The sequence below is a fragment of the Hoplias malabaricus genome, chromosome 1 (assembly GCF_029633855.1).
Source record: "Hoplias malabaricus isolate fHopMal1 chromosome 1, fHopMal1.hap1, whole genome shotgun sequence".
NCBI classification, from domain to species: Eukaryota; Metazoa; Chordata; class Actinopteri; order Characiformes; family Erythrinidae; genus Hoplias; species Hoplias malabaricus.
In genome coordinates this window covers 57,107,891-57,132,215 of record NC_089800.1, presented here as the reverse complement: position 1 = coordinate 57,132,215, position 24,325 = coordinate 57,107,891, and the positions used below count along the sequence as shown (strand labels likewise).

At 39.5% G+C, this 24,325-nt stretch overlaps 1 protein-coding gene across 6 annotated transcripts in view; it reads right to left on the bottom strand.

The window, feature by feature from the left end:
* Positions 1–24,325, bottom strand: part of dph6 (diphthamine biosynthesis 6) — a 196,552-nt gene that overhangs the window by 114,924 nt on the left and 57,303 nt on the right. For all 6 annotated transcript variants that reach the window (XM_066667608.1, XM_066667590.1, XM_066667642.1 and 3 more), the window contains 3 exons: positions 9,648–9,832; positions 9,136–9,224; positions 8,048–8,177 (listed from right to left, as the gene is read on the bottom strand). The gene's annotated coding sequence lies outside the window, so the exon portion shown is untranslated. The remainder of the gene's footprint in view (positions 1–8,047; positions 8,178–9,135; positions 9,225–9,647; positions 9,833–24,325) is intronic.

Below are 24,325 nucleotides of genomic sequence, written 5' to 3'. Positions count from 1 at the left end.
ATATCATCACTGTCATTACACGACCTCACAACTCCAAAACACAAAAAAATCTTATGTAAGATGAATCTCCAAAAAGAGTGGATATAGGATAAAAAAAATGTCTTTAATTTAAATTCAATTCACTGCAACCACATTTTTTTCTTTTATAAACACCTTTATAGCATTTCTACTGGTGCAATAATTATGAAATTTACATTTACAACATTGAGTCGATTATTTCAACCAGTGTCTTATAAAACAACTATAAAAATGTTACAGAGGCAGGTATAATGCTGAACGCTTTGTCCAAGAAGTGTTCTTCCTGTCCAAGCTGAGAATTGAACCCTGGCCTTTGACTGCAGCGGTATACTTTACTACACTAGAGTATAATATGATGTACTATAATACATATCCACTATAAAACAAATACTATACTCCACTTTTTTTACTATATCATACTAAACATTAATCTACGATACAATATTTCAAAGTATATTACACTACACAACAAACCACACTACACTTTAATATATAGTTCCATAGCGTAAACATTAAAAACAATCAAATACTAGACTATAATCCTTTACTGCATTTTGTATCTACCACATTTACACAGAATGCTGGTATTATAAACTACATTAAAAAATGAAAAGCAACAAAAATAGAACAATTATTTCGCTACAACAGCAAAAAGACATTTTCTGAGCTGGCCTAAACAACACTGATCAAAGCATGTTGCTAAAAACTGCTCACCTTAGTAATTGAAGTCTTTAAGACAACAATTGTATAAACAATTGTATAAAATAATAGGTGATTATTTTTAGGAAAACACAAATCTGAATCTAAATCCTGAAGATCACTATACTAGTGACCTTCATAGTAACCAGTTATTACAGCCCAAACTGACCACACCATGGCTGAGAGAACCCACACCAACATGCCAGATAAGTAAGGCTGCCTCGCAGAGTGATGTAACCCATTAGTGTGACTCGACAATGGCATCAAAGCCAACATGTTCCGCAAATGAAAGACAGGCCCATGTAAACATACACTCCAGAACAGGCTCATCAAAGAGAGGCAGCCCTTGCTGTGGTCAGTGTTGTCCAACACGTGTCAGGAGAGATGAGGGCGAGTGGAAGGCTAGGTGATTTGATTCATATAGAGACTTCAGACGACCTCTTAAGCGAAGCGGTGATGGCCAACGGGTGTCAGTTCGACCACAAAACGTAGCTCTATTGATCAAAGAGCAATGTCAAAACAGCCCACTGGCTAATGGCAGATCATAATGGCTTGGTTTAAACAATCAGAGATACTCCACTGCTGTAAAGGGCCAAGAACCCACTTACACTCCTGGGAGAAGACTCTGTCAGGCCTCTGAATTTTGACAGCTTGAGATGGGTTTACACCAAACCCAGAGGACAATCATTAAAATGAAGGGCCCTACATTCTCAGGGGTCTTGGCAAAAGCTCTGATTAATTTTAGAGCGTTTAGATTAGGTTCTTTACGTTTTATACATTTGCACTTAATAATATTTTTTTTTGAAATTCCTTTTATTTAAAACATTATATAAATTAAAAACTTAGGGAACTGTGTGTGTGTGTGTGTGTGTGTGCTGAAGTTGCTCATTACTGAGTATGTGTTTATATTCGCTGCTGCTGATGAGTTGAATGTAGAGTCTTAATTTCCCCACATAGATTACTAAATTATCATCTCTTTTTTCTATCACCATCTTCTTTACATTCGTTGTTGGAGCTCTGCAACAAAGGCTCTTGATGAAGGCCAATCATTCCAGAGATTGTAGCCAAAAAAGTGCTAGCCAACACCTGACATTTGGGATGGTGACCTTAGACTCACGTGCAGCTGCTCCAGTGCGACCATTCTATTGTTTAATATTTTTCACAGGTACTGTAAAGTAAAATTCAGGTTGATATCGTCCTTAGTTTGATAGCAAGAACACTGAATGTAGAAAACTGTTGCTGATATTGTCACGAAACCTCTTATTGTATACAGAAGAAGAAAAAAAAAAAACACGCTGATCTTACAGTGGAACATTCCAAACCACAGCAGACTATTTGTATTGGTTCATTCATTATGAAATTATAATGTAAAAGGCAGCTGGTGTTTTTAATGATAAAAAAAATGGAGATAAGGTTTTGTCTGGACAGCTCTTAATGGTAATAAGAGAAAAACTTTGTGCTGCTGCTCAGCATTGTGACAGTGTGCAAGGGCTTTGTGTTGTAAGCACTTTTGTGGTTTGCCGCTGGTTTATTTTGCCACTGGCTACAACCGCATTAACACACATTTTTTTGCTGCTTTTCTGTTTTATACCATCTCTTGCCATTTTTCATATCTCCATCATTTTTGCAAGGGTAAGCTGGACCTGCAGCAAAGTGAGCCTACTGTCCAGCTGTTTTACCCACAGGGCAGGTATGTGTGTGTGTGTGTGTGTGTGTGTGTGTGTGTGTGTGTGTGTGTGCACGCATGTATATATTGTGGGCATTAATTTGAATTTCTTCCTTAAGAGAAAAAATATCTGTCTTAAAGATAGAAATAATATGTGTGGTGCGTGTATGTGACAGAGAGAGAGAGTGAGAGAGAGAAAGAGCAAGAGAGAGAGTGTTTTAGAAAGAGAGAATGAGAGAGTGAGAGAATGAGACAGTGTAACAGAGAGTAAGTGAGAGTGAGGGACAGATAGGGTGGGGCAAACAAGCATAGACAGAATGATAGAGTGAGGGAGAGTGGGAGAGAGAGAGAGAGAGAGAGAGAGAGAGAGAGAGAGAGAGAGTGAGACAGATAGAGTGTGTGAGAGAGAGAGAGAGCACATTCCCATAGCAGGTGGTCTGCCTCACAAACCATCTGGATGCAGTGATGGCCAGATAACCTCCGCTATTTACAAACCCCAAACTTTGTTTAGACAAAGCCTCTAAAAGCCAGTCGGCTTCCAAAAGCAACTTCTCTTTCCCTTTCATTCCTGAACTTCCAGAATCTGGGAACTGGAGAGCTGTGCTGAAACGTCCCCAAATGAAGCCTGAGAACACCCCACCCTTACGGAACCCTGTAAACAAACACTGCATTTGAATAAAATTATACGATCACATTCAGGTTCAGAGAATACCAATGTGAAAAAATACGGAATTTCACGGGCTGCGCTTTGGAGTAGCCCCCTGCTCGCTGTTGAAAGATTGTAAACAAGCTATTATTCATGCAATTTGCAGCAGTACTGGCTGAGCAATTTATGTCCTAAGAATATCTTCTGCTGTGTGTCAAAGAGAGAATGACCAACAGTGCAAACCAACTATTTCCATCCCTTATTTGCACTGTTGCTTCCTTCGCTGGTATGAAATGAATATATGCCAGTGTTCAGTCACATGAGTGAAATCCATGTGAAAATTCCACAATAAAAGAGTAAACATCAGGGTAAAATGTGAAAAGAGCAGAGATGATGTGTTTGTTTTGGAAGTGTTAGAAATGTAATCCACTGTAACTACATTAAGACCAAAGAACATGTGTCTCATTACAGACACCTCATTCATTATTGATTGATTTAGACATCTCTTTACACACACACACACACACAAACACACCTGTGAAGGGCCTGTGTTGTTGAAGGGGGCTCATATCACTCCCTGGGTGTGCATGGTGTTAATTAATTCCCACTCCATCATTCAGTCGGTCCCAATAAAAGCTGAGTGAAAGTTTCTCACCATGATTTTAGCTCATATTAGAACTGTATTAATATAAAAAAACACAGATTCTTAGATAAAACCATATTAATAAATGTTTGTTGTTACATATTAGTACAAGGAACAACTCAGAGAGCCTTAAATAAACCAAATAATCTTCTATCCATTTGTATCTAATTCACTTGTTTTTGGATGAATTTGAACAAGATGACAATGCGATTTTGTAAACCACTGTGGATAAGAGTGTCTGCTATATAAATGTAAATGTGAATTCATATAAACAGTATGTGTTACACTGGGTAGGAACTCTGCACGCATGTCTTGGCTGAGACTGTGAGGAGAAAATACAGAGTGGTAAACTGGTAATTACCGCCAGCAACATTTTAAGTAAAATACTGTATTCTGTATACTTTTATTATGAATGCAACACTTTTTATGTTTTGTAATAACACGTGCATTTAAATAAAACATTTTCATGAGTAGAATTGAAGCAACTAATCTTTAAGAATAACTTTCAGAATAAATTTCCTTGAATTCTTAAATTACCTTTTAATTTCCCCACACACGACCAACACTGGTTTATTGGACAGATGAGGTTACGTTTTTGGTTATATTTGTAGAAACTAAAAGCTAATTTAAGAAAGAGCACATTTTACAGAATGTTTTGTGTATATTTTCATTTAAATACATACATTTCAAGGCATGATGAATGATCAGGTAAAAGAGTATTTTTCCACACACTCAGTAAATTAGCTACTGTATAGGTACATTATGGATCACTAAAGGTACACACTGTATTAATGTACCTTCAAAATTACAACATTATATCTAAAGGTCAACCATCTCTAAAGGTACGTTAGATTCTGTTTTCAGAGCTAACATAAGAAATGTGAAAACGTTGAAATTTTCATAATTAACTATTAGAAATAAGAGTCCTAAAAGAGTTTACTGAAATCAGTGCCACTGTTATGGCCCTGAACTAAAGGCACAAAAGACGCATCCTTGTACCACAGTGATACTGAAATTTACCAACACAGTGACAGTTTTTCTGGCAGTTAACTGGTAACTGAATTACATTCTGTTTAGAGCCGTCATTTTAAAATGAAGGAGATTACAGTGTTTTATTTACAGCTGTTTTATGTGTAAAGAAAAGCTGCTCAAGGAATGAAAGTATTTTTACAAAGGAAGGTTTTAAGGTACAGTGTTCGGCAAGTGTTGTTGACACAGTGTTTGTCTGTATTTAGTCTAAACCGGTATTGATGTTACACAGCAAAAATAATACCCAGGATATCAACAGACAATTACGACATAATTAATTTGAAGTCAAAACAACTCATTCATTCAATCGCTCACACTCAAACACACACACTCACTCACTCACAGCTACGGATTGCACCACAAGAGGAGGTATTGTTCACATGCACACACATTTACACGGCTCCCCACAGAGGTGCTACTGTGCTTTAAATCAAGTGACATTTTCTTATGTTTGTTGTAAAAGAAGAGGCCAAATCAAAACTTAAATTAAGCGGTGAGTAAATAAGAATAATTCAGGACGTGTAGCTTTTACCACTTTCAGTGCCATTTTAAGAGAACAGAAGAGTTTGATCAATACAAGCAAAGCTTATTCAAAGATTTACGAGATAATCTCTTACTTAGAGTTCGGAAACCCAGGAAACAGAAGTTCCTTAAATGTATTAAGATAATGTGTGAATAACTAATATATATATATTTATCAATGCTGTTCTATATTTGAATATAATTGTGATATAAAATTCTATCAGCACCACCCAGCACTATCTTATACAGTCTCTAACTTAAGCCTTCCTCAGTTCAAAGCAGGAACTGTGTGGTTTTGGAGCGTCCTGTGAGTAATTATGAATGGTAAAATCCAATAGCTCTGATACTGCCATAACGCTTTAAGCTCAGGCCAGATGACTTCCAGATGTTCCTGATGCTCTAACGCATTTGTTACAGAAATAAAAATGACTTGCACCAGCATTTTCATCAAAGAGAAGAAATCAGCTTCAGCTATCACTAAAACCAGAACAAAAGATTATAAAAAGGAAAAGAGAGAGAGAGAGAGAGAGAGAGAGAGAGAGGGTGAAGAGGCACAGAAACAGAGTCTCCAGATGTGATCCAAGACAAATGGCATTATTGATAGATTGTATAAGGACGCAGGGAGAGAAGCAAGTGCTCTGAAATTTATCAGCTCACTGCAGCAGCGAGTAGGGAAATTAAGTGATAAGAAAATCAATTGCTTACTCCTGCATCCATATAAATGTAGCTAATGTTTAAAATTCCCTGCAAATCTGCAGAGAATGCAGAGAGGGGAGGCGTGTGGGGGGAAAGGACGGCGGGAAGGCGGAGAAGAGGGGGTCATCAATCATGGCTGGGTGACACACAATGAAACCTGACCGGGGCCCAAGATGTTTTAATACGGCATCCATTAAAGCCCTCAAATAAATTGCAATTTGGAAAACAGAACATAATACCGGCCAAGTTTTCCTCATCCATCTTGCGGCGTGTCATGTAATGTAATTGCGTTGTTAATTTATCCAAGAATTTCCTTGGTACACCATTTCATCCGCATTGCTTAATTTCCCTGTAGAGTATATTTTTCTCCGTGCACCCCCCTCCACCCCCACCCCTCTCTTTTCCCCATCGCTAGCGGGGGCAGAGTAATGTTTCTGCTTAGCATGGCATTAGTGGAAGGGCTAATCAAACAGCTGAAGTCTCTGACACTTTATCAATGACCAGCTCTGCTGGCTGCGTGCCGTCCGGCTACGAACGAGGCCTGATTCAATCAGCCCCCACAACCCGCTGTCATTAGTCCCCCTGACAGCCGGATCACTCAAAAATGCCCACGCATTACATCAATATTATCGACAGAAAGGTTTGGAGGCGTTTAAGGTTGGCCAGCAGCACCAGGCAGGGAGCAGGACACTTCCTCCTGCAGAAGCAGGGCACTGAGCATGCTGGGTGCACTGGGGAGAAAAGAGGGAAGGGGTGGAGGGCGGAGGGCTGGCAGAGCTATGGATCAATAAAAAAGAAGGAGAAAAATAAGTGAATAAAGGTAAAACGTGGGCCTTAGATAAAGCGAAGGCTCTTTAATTGGAGGTGCGGTGTTTACTCAAGAGTGAGGCGACGTTGAAAAATAAAGGTTTTCAAACACAATTACAGTGGGACCTGAATTCAATTAGAGGCACCGGGAGCTGCAGAGGCAGGTATGATCCTGGAAGGGGACAATTGGAGCCCCATAGTGAGAAGTCTCAGAGTGGCTCTTTTTTTTTATTTTTAAGCTCTACTGCATGAAGTGCTTTTCCAAAGGCACTTTCACACTTCTAAAAAAAACATGCAGTAGAAAACTTTGAAAATAAAGCTGGTTTTACAGGAGTATTCAACACACACACAGAAACACACATATATAAATGCATACAAAACGTATTAAATTCATAAGCATTAAAAAATACACAAAAAGCTTTGTATTTATTATTATTTAACTTTAAATATTTCTATTTCACTATTTTACACTTATTTCACACAACACAAACACACTTAGAGTGGGACCAGAACTGAATTACTGGTGCAAAGGGAGAGATGTGTGTTTTCAGTTTTATACAAAAACCTTGAGTAAATTAGATATAAAGTTAAATGTCTAGGCAGTAAGAGTTTATTCAAAAACACTAACCAACACAACTGGAGTAGGACATGAATTCTGCTAGAGGGCCTGGAGAAAGGTGGCTGTTTCCCAAGCAGTAAACTGTCAGAAAAATTGTCACTGCAGTGGTGCCTTTTGCTGTCACTGCAGTGGTACACTCAAGGGTACATATTCAGTACTTTTGGTTAGGGAACATAATTGTACCTTATTCTACATTTATTGTGGATTTTAATATTGTGTTGATTTCATACGCCCAATTTCATCTCCAGGACTTTTATTATTTTATTTTATACAGATCTTTAATGAAGGATTACAAATATTCACTTCTACCTTCTGATGAAGGTGAAATGCACCTTTAGGGAACACAATTGGACTTTAAAACCACTGTTGTACCGTTAAAGGTACATTTACTCTGGTTGTAACTTTAACTCTCAATAATGTAGACCCTTTAACTCATCCAGAAAACAAACAATATGGCCTGATATAATTCCCCCATACTTCCTTCATAAATCTAAATTGAGCAATAGCAGCATGGCAGGGAAGGAGGGAGGGGAAGAGAGCCCTCGGTTTTTGACATCTCTTTGAGGTGCTGCACTTTTCAGCGTGAGCTGACCCCTAGCTCACTTATCAGCTGAGCATCACTAACCCGTACAGCTGAATATGGGGGCCCATTGTAGGCAGGTCTCATCCAGCCTGGCGTCTGAAACATGGCTATTTTCTCACCTGCTGTCACCTGGCTGGGGCAGGAAGGATTCCAGGCTGGGGCGGGAGAGGTGTTGTCGTCCGCCTGAACGCCGGAACACAGCGCCTCACGCGATCAAAGGCTGACAGGAGAGCCGGAGGAGAGAGACCTCTGCCAAAACAAAGGCTTATTGTGATGAAATATCCAGAGAAGAGTAGCACGTATCCCTTCACTCCCCGGTCCCCTCCCCTTCCCACCCACCAACCCTTACTTACCCTAACCCAGCCCAGAAAGCACTGATTACAGCATGCTGTATCTCTATAATCACATCCAACTACATCAGTGTTAAAAAAAGAAGAAAGAATTAAAGTAAAGTAAAGCAACATATATAGTCTGACGCGGTTCTTAAAGAATGCAAAACGGCCCGACTCCCCTTCACACGAATGAATGCAGTTGACGTAGGAAATCCCTTCTCACGCTGCTTATGGAAAGTAAGATCATCCACTTTTCTTCAGCTTTTGCTGTAAGACATCTCCAGATGGTAGACACTTCCAAATTGTTACTATGATGTTTTCAGTCTAAACACCTTCTGGGTGCAATTTAGTTCACCATTTTGTGACACTGGAAAGCAGTGGGTGTTTGTCTGCTTTAATCATTAGGTTCTCGTTGGATTTAAAACAGTAAAACAGTAGGAAACTGCAAAAACTAAGCTTCTCTTTTTTTGTGTGGGGGCATTCAGCATGTGTGTGTATCTATACTGAGACAGTATTGTGCAAAATCCATCTGAAAATTATTATCTGTAAAGCTGCTCATTAAGGCAATTCTGGTTTATTTTGTCAGAAATAAACCATTCATTGATTTATATCTATCTGTGTGTTACATTTACCATTTCAGCATGTGTCATTGAGGATGCCCTGTATTTATAATTACCATTAGTATATTACTGTTATTTTTAATTATACTTGTTGGTATTTGCATGTTATTTAATGTGTTTATTGTCAATGGAGAAAGGCAGCTCAGTAACACCACAGTGATGATGTTGCTGATCAGCTCCATGACCTTGGAGTCCAGGGTTTGGTCCTTTCCTCGGGTGTTGTGTGTTGTGTTCTCCCCGTGTCCAGTGGCCTACCGTTTGGCGTTGCTATGTTCAGTGCACTCCTAGGGCAAATCCAAAGCCATCTGGTGTTTGGACCGATTGGACCGATTCCTGTATCTGTTCTTAAATATATGAGAAATAAATGTGATGTGTTAGGACCTCAGCTTAGCTCCTGAAGGTTTATCCAATGGGAACATTACTCTGACTGTATTATATTCTGATAACACTATTATAAGGAATTCTTTTTAAAATGCTGATTGCACAATTTTCTATTAGTCATTTCTTTTTATTTCTACACAGAGCTACAATACTTGCAAAATTTAACTTAAGCTGTCCATAAATAAATAAGTACGGCTTTTGTCCCTGAAGTCCCTGAGTGGGTCGCTTTCGTATAAAGTCTTACTCAGTTCCCTGTAATGAAGAAAGCAGCAGTGGCTCATAACAGGCAAACACCATGGCTTTCCTTTTCTTTTGTCTATCCTGTTTCATAGAAGTAAATTAAATCTCTTGAGGGGTGTGTGTGTGTGTGTGGAATAAAGACCTACTGTAGCAGGAGGCGAAATGTGCTGCTCCAGAGCCCTCTGCCTGTCAGGACACGCAGGAGAAGACCACAGGAAGGGCAAACAAGCGCTTGTACGTCAGTCACCACACTGACAGGTGAAATGAAGGGCTGACAGCCCCGACATCCAGCCGCTCTCCCGGCCGCCTCTTCTTCCTCTCTTAGCCAGCACTAAGAGGAGAGAAATAAATTAGTAATAGCACTTTACCTGTCAACACAGGCCTCGCGCGTCGTCTTTGTACGTTACTGGTCTCGTCTCTTCCAACTCTACCTCGTCACCTTAAAGGAAGCGGGAAAATGATTTTAAATAGGGCCACAACCAGAAAACTTTTGATGAACAGCACTTGTCTGTGATAATAATAATAATGTAAATAATAAAAGATGAACTTATGATCACCATCAGTTAGCATTCAACTGCACTGAACAATCTGTTGTATATCAGACCAAAAATGTGGCAAACCCTTTGGCACCCCAGGAAGGATGCTGGAGGCAGAAATTGTTTAGAATGCTTGTTGTTTATTCCTTCAAATAAACATAAACAAATGCAAAATGGACAGCTGTATGATGAGAATTTTCAAAACAGTTTCTCTGAGTCTCTGTTCCTCCTCCCCTCTCCCCAGCCCTCTATACCTACTGACCCACCAGTGCTTCTAACTGAGCTCTCTGTATGGAACTGAGCAAAGAGAGTCATGTGGCCACAGCTCTGGCTGTGCTTTACTGAACTCCTTACATCCCTTCTTCAGCTGCTCAGGTCACAAATAAATGCTCAATGAACTTGTTAATAAAGTGAATTTCAATCCATTATTTCAAGGTCTAAGAAGTTTTAGTTTTATTTTAAAGGTGATGTTCATAATTGTATGAAAAAAGACAATTATATGAAATTCAGATGTTTCCTCCAATATGCTGCTCTCCTGTCTTTTTGTGTGCTTGAAACTGGTCTAATGTGTTTATGAAGCCTGTGTGTCTGTAAATGATTTTAAAAAAATTTTACTGTCTCGCTTTGGTATGCTACACTCTCTCTCTCTGTTAATGGAAGACGCATCTGGAGTCCTTTAGACAACGAACCCCAAATGTTGAAAAGCACGAACCGAAATGAAGATATTGCTCTATTCCTGCTCCATATGCGGGTAATATTGACTTATTTTTGTTGTTTCTGATTACTTAAGGTGGAAATGTCTCCAAATTTAGGATATGGCTAACTCTTTTTCTGTGGTAATTCAAACAGTGAATAAAAACTTACAGAGAAGTTAAACTTCAGTACAAACAACAGTCGGTTTAAGCTACAGAAACAGTATGAATTTGCTGTGGTCATGTTTAAATATTGCCTGCCCCTGCATGTCACAGAAAAAAGGTGAAGGCAAAATTGTGTTAGTCTTGGGACACATTAAGGAAAAAATGCAATATACGCCTTGATTAGTGTAAACTTGCTTAGGTTTTGTCAGACACAGTAGGAAACACTGATTTATAAAACATCATATAGCTACACCATAGTAGCAGTCATCTTAAACCCTGAATTTTATCAGTCCCTTTGTATTTCCTGATTGGCTAAACCTGGTAAAAGGGAAAATTAAACAAATCAGATTTTCCTCATTGCTATTGCTTTAACCTTACGGAAAGCATTAAACATTTCTCCTCTGTGAGTTCGCGTAGACACAGGTGTACTTTCAGTAAACATGTAAACGAACTAAAAAACTATTTTGGAATTTATCTCCAAGATCATCATGCATGCGCAATCTGTGCTTTAATTTCTTCAAGGCGGTGTTTCATCAGGACTGAGCCCAGTCTTAGCACAAATTCCAGCCCTATAATCCAGTGTTCTTATCTAAAGGAGAAATCTCTGAGGTTGAAAGTGTATCAGATATCCGCCTACGTCTCAAATGAATTCAGAGACACAGTAATTGAATTTGTAATCAGTTTGCTTTGCTGCGCTGTCTTGTTTCATTTACTGCCCCACAGAGTGGTGTAGCGCACATTCCTACACAAAAACGGGAGAGGAGAACTTTCTGACATTACGTGCTAAAGGGTGTTTATTCCTAAGCAGCATTTTGATGAAAAGGCTTTTGCAGGATGATATTAAATAGATACAAAAAGGCTGTAGCTGAAACATGAATATAAACAGCAGAGGAGAGATTTTAATAAACATTCTCTCCCAATAGTCACAGCTTGTTTCAGAGAGAGTAATTATCTGATCAAGACAACACATTAATACACACCTTCTCCAATCAGTGGGACCAAACACAGAGGCAGACGTGCTTCTCTCTTTGTGAAAATATGCATCAAGTATTTGAGGGGCCCTGGGATGTCTCCAGAGGAACAGAGCTGATATTAATGATACATATTTTGGAGTTTGAGTTTTCAAAAAAAAAAAAAGGTTATTCACTTAATTCACAAAAGAAAGAAAAACACATTTGTATTTCAGAGCATTTCTGCTCATTTGAGGTTTGATTTACTATTTGCAGACTTCTGCTTCCTAATGTTGGTTGCACCACATGAGAGACCGAATTTGCAGCCATCTGTAATAGTTGGAGGAAAAATTGCTTCAACACACTCTAAGGAGAATGCTAAATCATAAATATGCGATTGGAGCTATAGAGGTGACCCTATGAACATGCCACATTGTGCCCCTCATAGTGCCATTACTTTACTACTCCATGACACTCAGAGTAAAATTAAGAATCCTTGCATTTTACAACGTCACAATAGCAATACCGCTGCAAAATCTAAAATTCAAAACTTTCCACTGAACTAACTAATGAATGTCTTCTTTATTTCTTGGCCCAGTCAGTGCAGAAGGTCCGTAGAGGGCTGGTCATTACTGAGCTATGCTCACACTCTGCTTAACCTCTCTATGGGGCCTCCCAGGCTGATAAAATGTTTATATACACTTCAACTGGTTTATGGACTCCTCTTGCTTTTCAGCTGCACAGAATCAGTGGCCTTTGTTCACCAGAGCTCCAGTGGCCATTCTTGGCCCTTGTGTGATTTCTGCAGGTAAATACAATGTAACCTCCTCCAAGCATGGATTTAACCTGATTTTGTAACCAAACACACACACACAGTAAAACCCCTGCAGAGAAACAAATTGGAAACAGTAAAGTTACCCAGAACCATTAACGCTTTCATGTTTGCCTTTGTAAAATGAAAAGCTGCACATGGTCAGCATTGTATTTCAGAAAGTTAGTCCAGAAGCGGTCATCCCTTTCAGCGTATCTCTAAGTGCAATAAGACGAGCCGATCAAAGTGAACTCAAGGTTTTTTTTTTTTTTTACAATAAGTCAACATTGATCATTTTGTAATGAAAGCATCATCACCCTAATCTCTCTCTTCCCCGAGTAGGTTGTATGCTCTCTAATGATGCACACATTGACACCCCCAACCCCCATTCTCACACCACCCCCCCACCCCTCAGCCCATCTGTGTGAAATATTCCAGAGGATGACAATGTAGCTTGTTTCCTTAGATGTGCCTCCCAGCCTGGGAGAATAAAGGATTAATGAGATAGATTTATCTTTCATCGTATTACACTGGCCATTGTTTTTCTCGCATGCCTTCAATGTGTTCCAGAGAGCCTTGGGAGAAGCTGACTTGATGCAGCCCCATACATCACAGCAGTCTTCTGTAGGTGCTGATCCATGGCTCACACTGCTACATTCTCACTGTGAAGACAGTCTTTCTGCTATTTCTGCTCACATGAAGAATATACAATGCGTGGAGATTCCTATGAACTATTTCACTAATATTTCTTCGGCTTACATAATTTGTTACATTTCCAGCCTGGTATTCCATGAAAGAACTCTGGTTCTTGGTAGTTCTAAACCCAGTGGTTCCCTGAAGTCTTGCCAGAACTTACAATTCAGATGTGAGTAGTTCCTACGGAACAAAGCTTACTATGAAAGCTAAACTAACAAAAATAAAATGTATTTATGGATAAACAGTGTGTGGTGTGATGAGTTCTGTGAATTGTGTGTGGTTATTTTGTCTTCATTTACTGCTGATAATTGAGAAATCATTTCAAATAACACAAAGAAAAAGTGACTCATTTAAAATATTTTACAGATATACATATATATACATTTACAAGTGTATGCTATTCAGAACTGTGCAAATAATTCACAAGAGCCATGAATAAGAAAAGGGAATGTATATAAATGAAACAATTGTTATTAAAATGCTGGAGGCATCTCTTTTACTAGCAAACTGTGAAAATTGTGGAAATATTTCCATTTTAGCACTAGCCGCTGAAAGAAACCCTATCTGTCTTAATGAAATACTTTGCATATGCATGAGATGCTTCACGCCAGAAAAAGGACAACCAATTAAGAGGAGGCATCCTCAACAACTGCAGGTTACATTGTCCAGGGATCAGACAATTCCAGCATTCTGACACTAATGATTAAAAATGTCAAGAGTCAATTATGACTAGCATGTTCTTATTCGGTTTCCTTAAATGGTTTTCCAGTGTCTGCGATGTTATTTAGCTGCATAGCCTAAAGCCCCCTATGAATTAGCAAAGCACTGCAAAAGACCCCAGCTGACATAAAGAGCAAAAAATAAATAAAAATTCAGAACGGTAACTTTTCAGGAGAAGGCTAAACAATGTATAATTTCAGTGTAAGTCAAATATATGTTTTATGTTCTCAGATTCTGTATATGTGTGCATATCATGCAATAATGTATTGTAATGAACTGCTTGTAACATTGATAAATGTATGCTGCGTAATTGAACATATTCTTATCTAATCCTGCAGAAAAAAAAACCCTATGTTTATATATATTTATGCATTTCATTGATATCTCGTATTCATTTCTGATCTCTTATATAAACTTTTGTAAATGGTTTGTACGTTTTCATTATTATTAGTATTATTATTATAGTCAGCACAGTAACACAACCGGTAGTTTCACTGTCACACAGTTAACACAAGGCCCTGATTCAAACCCTGCCTCGGGTCACTGTCTGTGAGGAGTTTGGTGTGTTCTTCCCTTGTGAGCATGGGTTTCCTCCCACCCCCCAAAAACACGTTGGTAAGTGTGAGTGTGTGATAGACTGCCACCATGTGCAGAGTGTGTTCCCAGTAACACTGAAAAGGACTGCAGACTGGTCAAACACAATGAATAAAAAAACACTTAATTTTCCTTTATATAAAATCTATGCCTGATGTTTGTAAGTAGTGTGTGTTCTTGTCTGGTAATGTGTGCATTCACTAAGACAAACTGCCGTGCTTGTGCTATTTTGATTCTGATTATACACTGTCATGATTTACTGTATAACTCCTTTTGATGTGAACTGTAAGAGTTATGCTCTCTGACATATTCATCTTCATCTGTGGAGCCACAAACACTATCATGAGAGACTACGGTTTGCAGTAAGTACAGCATAGGGCCTTGTGTCTGGTCCAGTCCATCATCGCCCAGTCCCTGGTCTTTAACCACAGAGAGCCACATGGCTGGTGCGGAGAGAACAAAAGCCACACGGTCAGTGTGGGTGGCTGGAGAAATAAAGACTGACCCACAAACCAACAAACGAGCTCCCGGCTCTCAACAAGCCAGGGATCCAGTTACCAGAATGTGAGAGCCCTGAGTGGCCATTGATGACCGTTAATGGTGTACTTTGTGAGTGTGATAGTTCTGGCTGAAGAGTGAATCAGCCACATCAGCCCCCCACAGTCCCTGACCTCCCAGAGAACCAAGTGTCAGGCAAATTTACAGCTGCAATGATTAGCTCATATTTAAATATTGCTTAACAGCTCAATTCCTGAGAACTGCACAGCTTCATTCAGCCAGAGGTATTAAGGCATTTAAAGAGACTCGTCTTCCGAAGCGCGTTGCCAGTGGCTCTTTATTATAATAATGACATTAAAGGAATACTCCAGTGTTTCTAATTTTTTTCCCAGTGGTTTTCTCCTTGCTTTTACTAAAGCACTACGTCTCAAACAAACTTCCACTGTGCACAGAGCATAACAGCGTATTCAGGACTGACATTAATTACAATAACTGACAAAAAAAAATAATTAACTTGACATTAATTACAATATTCCAATTTCATGAGGATGCAGTTGCTCAAACTTGTGAGTAGAATATCCCAAAAGAGGAGCATCACGTTGTACTTAGTGGCTGTTTTGACTCAAGTAAATGAAAGGTGGACTCTTTTGTAGAGTACTGTACATTTCACAAAACACAGCCATTAAAATAACCCCCCAAAAAATCATTTGAACAAGAAGATTGACTTTCTTGAGTGTAGGAAAGCAAAACTAATGTGACACTAGAGCTCCAGTCTGACTGCTCACTTCTCACTACAAGCTCCAACACACTGGCGGTGCAGCACTGAATTTTAATGCTGTGCTACACTGAGTCATTTGTCCAAAGGGGCCTGATGTGTTCCAGCAGAAGGCCCTTATTTTTGAAGGAAATCTTATCCGTGGATGGTCAGGCTGAGGGGGCGATGCTGCCACACTTGCGTGCAAAAGACATCCAGGCTTCCTCATTGCACTGTTTCTCATGTGGTCATGTGTAAAGGTGAAGAGAGAGGAGAGTGGTGGATGCCACGGCTCAGGCCCGAGATCAACATCCTGAGCACCTCTGGAGTGTGATGTCACACCCAGCATGCTGCTGTCCTGACGGGCAGCGCTGATGTAACTTGGCTGCTTTTCCTGTGATCTGGCAGACACTTCCCCTGTTTGTAAGAACACACATCAGCAGCTTAATTAGCTGTGAAAGCTCTTCACTTGAAACCTAAAATCATTCATTCAGCGCTTTGTCAGGGGCGGCAGGCTGCAGCGTGCTGAGTCCTTCCAGACTTGTTTCTCTAACATCTAAGAGCAGGATGAGGGATGGTCAGATGGTGGTGTGAAGAACCTAGTTGCTTTTACCTAAGCACAGGAACCTTAGTATCTTTTCTGAGGACTTTGAAACTAATCTTTTTAAATCTACACAAGCACAGTAAGAGTCTAGCTCATTTCCCTTTTAACCATTCATATTTAAGAACTTCTTTAATATGTTTAGTCTAATCTGTGAGTTCATACTACTCCTTCATAATCAGCTCTGACATAAGAGCTTCAGCAAGTAACCGTAGACCAAAAGAAACAACAAAAAGAGCAGATCCATATAATGCTACATAGGTCTCACATGGATAGAAAGTTCACTGTTACTAACATAGTTAAGTCTATACTCGCCTTTGTAAAGTCCCACCTGGATTTGTTTTCATTCATACATCGTATGTAAACACTTCATCCTGTTCAGGCTCCTACCCAGAATCACTGAGCACAAGGCAGGAACACACACTGGAAGGGAAGTCTATTACATGGTGTAGCATATTCACAACTGCGGAAAATGAGTCAACTGGACCGCCTGGAGGAAACCCATGCAGACAAGGGGAGAACACACCACACTTCTCACAGGCAGTGAAGTGAGGACTGAATCCACAAAGTGGCTGAAGTGCCACCATGCCACCCCTGAGTTATAAAGAGCTGTATACAAAAGTATCAGTGGTCCGATGTTTTGCTATATTTTTAAGAGACAATCAGTATACATCCTTTACAGAGGACCCAGGGGGAAACACATGACTGGTACAAATGTTATTTTAAAGGTAATTTGATTTTAAAAATAAGTATTTCAGGAACACATCGTATATAAAGGAGCATGTGTTTATTTTCCCTTAAACATGTAAAATCAATGGGACGGCATGGTGTCGCTGTCACACTGCTTCAGGGACCTGGGGTTGTGGGTTCAAGCTCTCCTCCCATGTTCCAAAACACTCGCTGCTAAGTGGATTGGCTATTCAAAATTGTCCATAGGTGTGAGTGAGTGTGTTCCTGCGGACTAGCGCCCCCTAAGGGGTGTGTTCCCACCTTGCAGCCAAAGATTCCAGGTGGGCTCCGGACCGACCGCGACCCTGAACTGGATAAGTGGTTACAGATAATGAATAAAAGAATGTAAAATTGACTAGGTGTGTATAAACATTTGACCTGATGAGCATCAGTTGTGACTGACAGACTCTTACCGTGGTCACACATCAAAGAACCATAACGCAGACGGAATACTGAAGGTCTGGCATTCTTAGCAATTGACCACAACTTGTGCTCCACAGGCTCTTGTTCTTTGTGTTGGATCTTTGTAGATGTGATTAGAATGTGCTGAGAGACTGCTCCCTCAATGCTCCTCAGTCTCTCAGTCTACCTTCACCATCCCTACCAGCATTCTCCATGCTGTTATTTCCTCTTGTCTGTCAGATAGCCCAGGCTGGAGGAGGGGAATTCCCCTCATTCCTCTATGGAAATTGCTTGATGTCGGTATGTAAAACTGGGCGTCAGGCAACACCAGCTGAGATTCATAGGGACCCGCAGGGTTTGTATTATTTCTACTTGCACAGGTCATCCATAATGGCCCAAAGTGTGTTTGCATAGGGACAGCCTTGACTTTTGCATGGTTTTGCCCATTTGTCAAAAGGCTCACTCGGGATAAGCCGCTCTTTCAGAGCACAGGCAACAGAGGCCCTGTTCATTACTTCTCTCAACAGGCTGGACATCTCAGAGACAGACTTTCATTTCCCTCTCACTGTGGGTGTATTCGACTGTAATGATACCCCAGAGAATGGCATGCTTACCTTTTTTTAAAAAAAAATAATAAAATCAATAAATAAATAATAACAACAACTGAAAATAAGCCTAAACCAATTTTATTACTGAATTATACAGCAATAAATGATGACTCAGAAGGTCAGAAGGTCAGTAACCAGAAAGATAAGAATGGATCAATGTGGGCTCACGTTTTTGGTGAGAAACAGTTCACAGTTGTCCTGTTCATTTATGGGTTTTAACTGGTTATCGATTATTTTATGTTGTTTATGGGCAAATGATTCAGTAATTTATTCATTCATTCATTTTCTGCAGTAATTTATTCATTCATTCATTTTCTGTAACTACTTCATCCTGATCAGTGTAATGGTTGGTCAAGCGCCAACCCAGTAAAATTCATCATCATGTGGGAACACACTATGGACAGTGCCAGTCCTTCACAGGGCATCACGCATTAACCAAGACATGAGAATATCAATAACCAATAATCAGGTGTATACATCTGTACTTATTACAAATTCTTTGTGTGATTCCTGCTGGTTCCTGATGCACCATGAGGTTATGCACCATTATATTTCCTTTTAAATTTGGAGTAATTCTAAAGCTTGGTTCACAAGTAGCCAGTGGAGTGTGCAACCAAATACAACTAAATCAAACATTAATTTTCAAATAAAAGAGCCATTGAACTGGGTTTAAGGTTTAAGCAGCAGCTTAAATAGCTGCAGCTGTTCTGGAATTAAGATATTTAGATTTTATTTGGACTCCAAATCGGACAAAGAAATAATATTTTCAAAAGCCAAGTAAATGAAATGAAAAATTTAAGATATGAAGATAGAATCGTGCTATTCGTTTTATTCATGTTTGAATCCATAAGAGACCTCTATAATAATTCCTCACACATTAGACAATATTAACTTCACACAAAATGGGGCTCACAGATTAAACCCTGACTATAACAATACACCAATGTCTGAGAAAACACTCAAATGCATATAAACTTTTGTAAGTACACTCATGCTTCTATTAACAAACAAACTGTAAATATGAACCCATTTCCACCTCTTAACCCTCCAAAGATTGTTAAGTATTGTTCTTTATTTCCTGTTTCAGGAGGAGGAGATGATGGCTACATATTGCGTCAATAAGTCAGTGAAGAGCCACACTCCAGGTTCTCTCATAAACTTTTACAGCATTATTCACACTCTTCATCATGACTCTTTGTTTAACATTTATGTTTATTGATAAATGAAGATGCATTTAAATAATTCAGTGCAAACATTAGCTGTGAGCTGCGATATTAATAATTGATGGCCTGTGCAAAAGGCCAGGGCACTGTGGGAATAGATAATATTAGCTTAATGCAGGGCTGCAGGAGCAGAAGACGTGTAATGGATCTGCCGGCTTAAACTGATGATGGTTATTGTGGCCTCAAAGTTGCTACAAAAGGAAAAAAAAAAAGAAAGAAAAAAGGCTACAAGCAGTGGGCTTTGGGGGGCTGCTGCAGATTCGGCTCATAGGAGCTGACAGTGCAAATTGTGGTTTTAATAGCAGGGGTTTACACATTCTGTAGAGGGCCCTTAATGGACCCTGCCACGGTTAGTGCGAGAGGAGAAAAATCGTACGCAGCTATTAAAATGAAACCAGAGAGCACTCTGCTTTATGCTCAGTGTTTTTCTCACCTCTATGTTCATTCTTTCAGTCACATTACTTCGGTTACCTCCATTTTCTCTGACCCCACTTTTAATGTGCAAGTGACCCTTGCACTGCATTCCTTAGCATGAGAGACACTACTTTTACAAAGTGTCCACGACTAAAGCATCATTGCTAGCGCCAAACCACCAAACCTTATAACTAGCCAACCAAAGAAGGACCAACTATTTTGAAATAAATGTATTGTTTTATGGTAGAGTACTTTGTGAAGACACATATCCCATTTATTTAATTTCCAGTCTGAGTTCTTCATTTTTTAGGAGATATTTAGGAGAAAATGACATCTAAGATCACATGTACAAAGAAAAGAAACCTCAAAGAAATGTACGTAAATATACAGAAGTTTAAACACAATATGAGACCTAGCAGTGGATCAAAACTATGACTGTCAATTAACCAAGCTGTTATTTTGAGAGACAGAATAAATATTAAGCTCCACTCTCTTCTGAACTGATAAATCCACAAATGTCTGTGACAATCATTCCTCAGTAGGACTCCTTTAAAGGTCTGATCTGGAGCACTACTAATAAAAAAAAAAAAAAAAAAAAATCAAAAATGAAAAGAAAAAAAATAAACTTTTGTTTTTTATACAATTGGCAACAACTGGCCACTCCAGAGCACAAGGTACAATATGCAACCAACTTCTACGACTGAACATTGGAAGTGTGTAAACATATCACTACATATTTCTTTGAAAAACTGTACTGCACTAAAAATAAAGTCTTTGAGTACAGTTAAGTTGCATTTTAATTAGTGAAGGGTGATAAAACAATATTGATTTTTTTTGTGATAAATGTTGCTCGATAACAATGATAAGCTTTGGGTAAATAAACCTAAAACAATCCTAGAAGTACGCTATCAAGCGCGTATACTCATGCTATTACGGTAAATGAACATAGGAGGCCACATGAACATGAGAACGTAAACAAAACCATAATAGGTTTTCTATATTATAAATGGTGCTTGTGTCTATGTATTAAATATATATTAAATATGTTATAGTGGGTGGCACGGTGGTGCAGCAGGTAGGTGTCGCAGACAAACAGCTCCAGGGACGTGGAGGTTGTGGGTTCAAGCCCTGCTCCGCGTCCATGTGGGTTTCCTCCCTGAATTAGAAAAGTGGTTACAGATAATGAATGAATGAATATGTTTATAGTCTCCTGTTCACTCTGTGTTTTGGGTGTATTTTGTCGGGTACTGCGACCCCGTCAGACCACAAGTGCAGAAACTTTTTCCTTGTGCGCAGGGAGAACCCAGTGTATTTTCCTCACGAGAAATGTTTTTCTGTTTGCGAGAGCAATGTTCGTTGCCTGATGTGGTTTTCCTCACACAAAATGATTTTCTCCGCTCGTGATTTTTTAATTTGATCTGACGCCATAGATCAGAGTGCTTTTCTTAAATAAACACTCCCAAGGGCGGAACTTTTTCCGCCTTGCACTCAGTGATTCCGGGTCAGCTCTGGACCCACGGCGACCCTGAACTGGCTAAACGGTTACAGACAATGAATGAAAGAACGTGTGAAACTGAAAACGTTCTAGCTTTCCCACTGTTACAAGCACTGTTCTAATCCTTCTAATGGGTTAAGTGCAATATGTTTACAGTTCAGCAATTGAGAGTGTTTATTTATTTATAAATGTATTACTTTTAATCTATTTTTTACTCTTTCTGCTTCTTAAAACGCTTGAAGTGGTAATGCCCTAAGAATGTTTTCATGTTCTTTGTTACAGTGTGACAAAATATTAATATTGTGATAAATATTGTGATCGATCTCATATAGAAAAACTTATCGTGATAACATTTATGGCCATATCACCCAGCTCGGGCCTGTCATAGATTACAAATAGGAAAGGCTTTGTCTGTTGAACTTTAACCCCATTCAGTTTCTCTGTATGCACCCACAAAGTCCTCTGCTTATAGCTTATGCCGACATTCCGTAGGTACACGCATACTGTATGTTAATGCATCTGCGATGCCTTTAGGTCAGCCTGTGTGGCTAGCTTTGCTCTTAAAGCCTGTCTGCTATGCTCTGATTGATCTCCAGTGTAAGCAGATGCAGGGATAGTGAGCATCAAAGGCAGAAAGGACCTGCTGCTGCATATAGTTGCCATCACAGCAGCGCATTAGCATCTAAACAAAGGAGTTAGTCTCCCCTGCAGCGGCGCATCCTCACAACTGGTCACTCTCGCCAGCCTTATTTATTTCTTTGTCTGTCGTTTTTATGCTGAGCAGGATGTTTCTCCGTGGCCGAATCCTGATAGTTTCAGCACTAAAGTCTAAGAGTTGCTGCTTCTTCCTTTTTTTTCCCTCCCCTCTCGCACCATTTCTCTCTCTCTTTCTCTCCTCCTTTTGGTGTATCACAGAGATATGACAGCTGTCATCACTCCTCAGTGCTCCTCTGATCTGCATTTCAAGCTCTGCAGGTTCTCCCTCTCCTGCCTCGGGAGCAAGTGGAGAACTGGCAGGACGAGCAGGCATTAGCCCACCAAGGCCCACGCCCTCCAACAAGATATTACATTAGTTATAACACATGTAAAATCTGCTTTCAAATTTTAAACTTTTATAAAATATGTCTGAATTATCTGACAAATACATTCTTTCAATTGTAGGATTATGCATTTTAGAATTGAAATGGAATTTTAGTGTAATATTGTTTTCCACTATCCAGCAGATAGATTCATATAATCTTACATTCAGCAGATGCCCATAATATGTAAGTGATTTAGCACCTATGCGATCTTGTGTTTAATACAGAATGAACTTTATTTTATGTTTTGTAAAATTGTAATAATTCTGTATAAGGTTCGAAGTTAAATAGGAGCAATCATTTAGAATTAAAACAATTCTAATTTTTTTCCAAACATCTGTTTGAGTCATCTATTTGACTCAAAAGCAAGGGGCAAATAAATTCAATAATAAAAATAAATTATATAAGTAACAATCTATGATTGAATGGAGAAAGCTGAGAAGAATGTTGTGGTGGTCCAAGTGACTTTGAGCAACTCGACCATGTTTAATCTGTGAATAATATTGGACTTGGATTGTGAATTAGTCTTATCCGCTGCATTATTGACACGTTTGATTGTACTACAGGGAAAAAGCCTGTAATAAAAACACTGAGATATGGAAATACTCGAAAAGCACTTAAACATCTGCTTTGAACGATCTATGTGTGGATTTTTTTGGTGTGTGTATGTATGTAAAACAGAGGAGATTTTCAAGGTTTGACAGCAAATGGAAAAGGGTAAACTCTCACTAATGAGTGCGTGTAGCTGTTTATCTTCCAAACGTCGAACTGTTGTGTGAGCTACATAACAAATAATTAACTCACCAACAATACATCTGCCTCCAGAAACAGGGGTCCGGTGAACAGTATACAGGAATACAACAAGTAACCCTTAAGTAAAGGCAGCAGCTGACAGGATGTTTTCTGTGGAAAAGTACATATAAACAAGTTTCTAAAAGCACTCCCATAAGCTATCGAGCACTGGGCAGACAGGTCCATAAATATATATGATTGAGAGAGAGACAGTGTGAGTATGTACCTTCTCTCTTCCCAATCATTTCAGAAGCACCACCGTGAAGTATTCAGAATGATTGACTGACACTGGCGCAGCTCTGACCCTGAGATGCTGTCAGGCTGAAGCTGCCCGCTCCTCATGCCCAGTGTAAGCGATCCTCCCTTATCTCCTCCATCACAGCAGGGCCAACAAACAGCACAGCCCAAGCCCTCTGCTGCAGGCCTGCTTCCAACAGCATGCTAAAACAGATCAATAATCACCTATTGTGGCACATTGCACTCTGCCTTCTCCTCCACAACACAGAGCGCAAGCAGAGGGAGCCTCGGTGGATCAACAGCCCAGAGAAAGTCAGAGAGAAACAGCACACAGAAAGGCTTCATATGACGCAGGTGAAGTAAGTGGGTTAAAAGTTTTAATGACTGCATTCTTCTGGGCTCAAACACAGAGGCGAATCCCCTTGACAGGCCACAAGGCCCTCTCTTCGCAGATGATGAAATTTTTGCGAGGCCAAAGGAGTTGAGAACGCACATGGGCAAACAGTGCTGTGATGTCGTTCTGTCATTAGGAGAGCATCCAGGTTTGGCACTGGTTAGCGGGACATGTCTGGCTTTAAACACAATATTATGTCCAAATGTGTCAGGTGAACCTGCAGCCTGCACTCCTCACAAAAAGGTGCAGTACAGGAACACTGTGGATGAAGTTGAGTGGTTGTGACTCCCTGAGAGTGCAGCAGAGCCCTTTATATGTTTATGAAAATGCCTTTTAAAAGTCCATAAAAAAACATGTAAATAATTCTGATAGATATTTGAGTGTTTTAAGATTCGAGAGTTTTAAGTACTACATATAACTTTGCTTTGACTAAA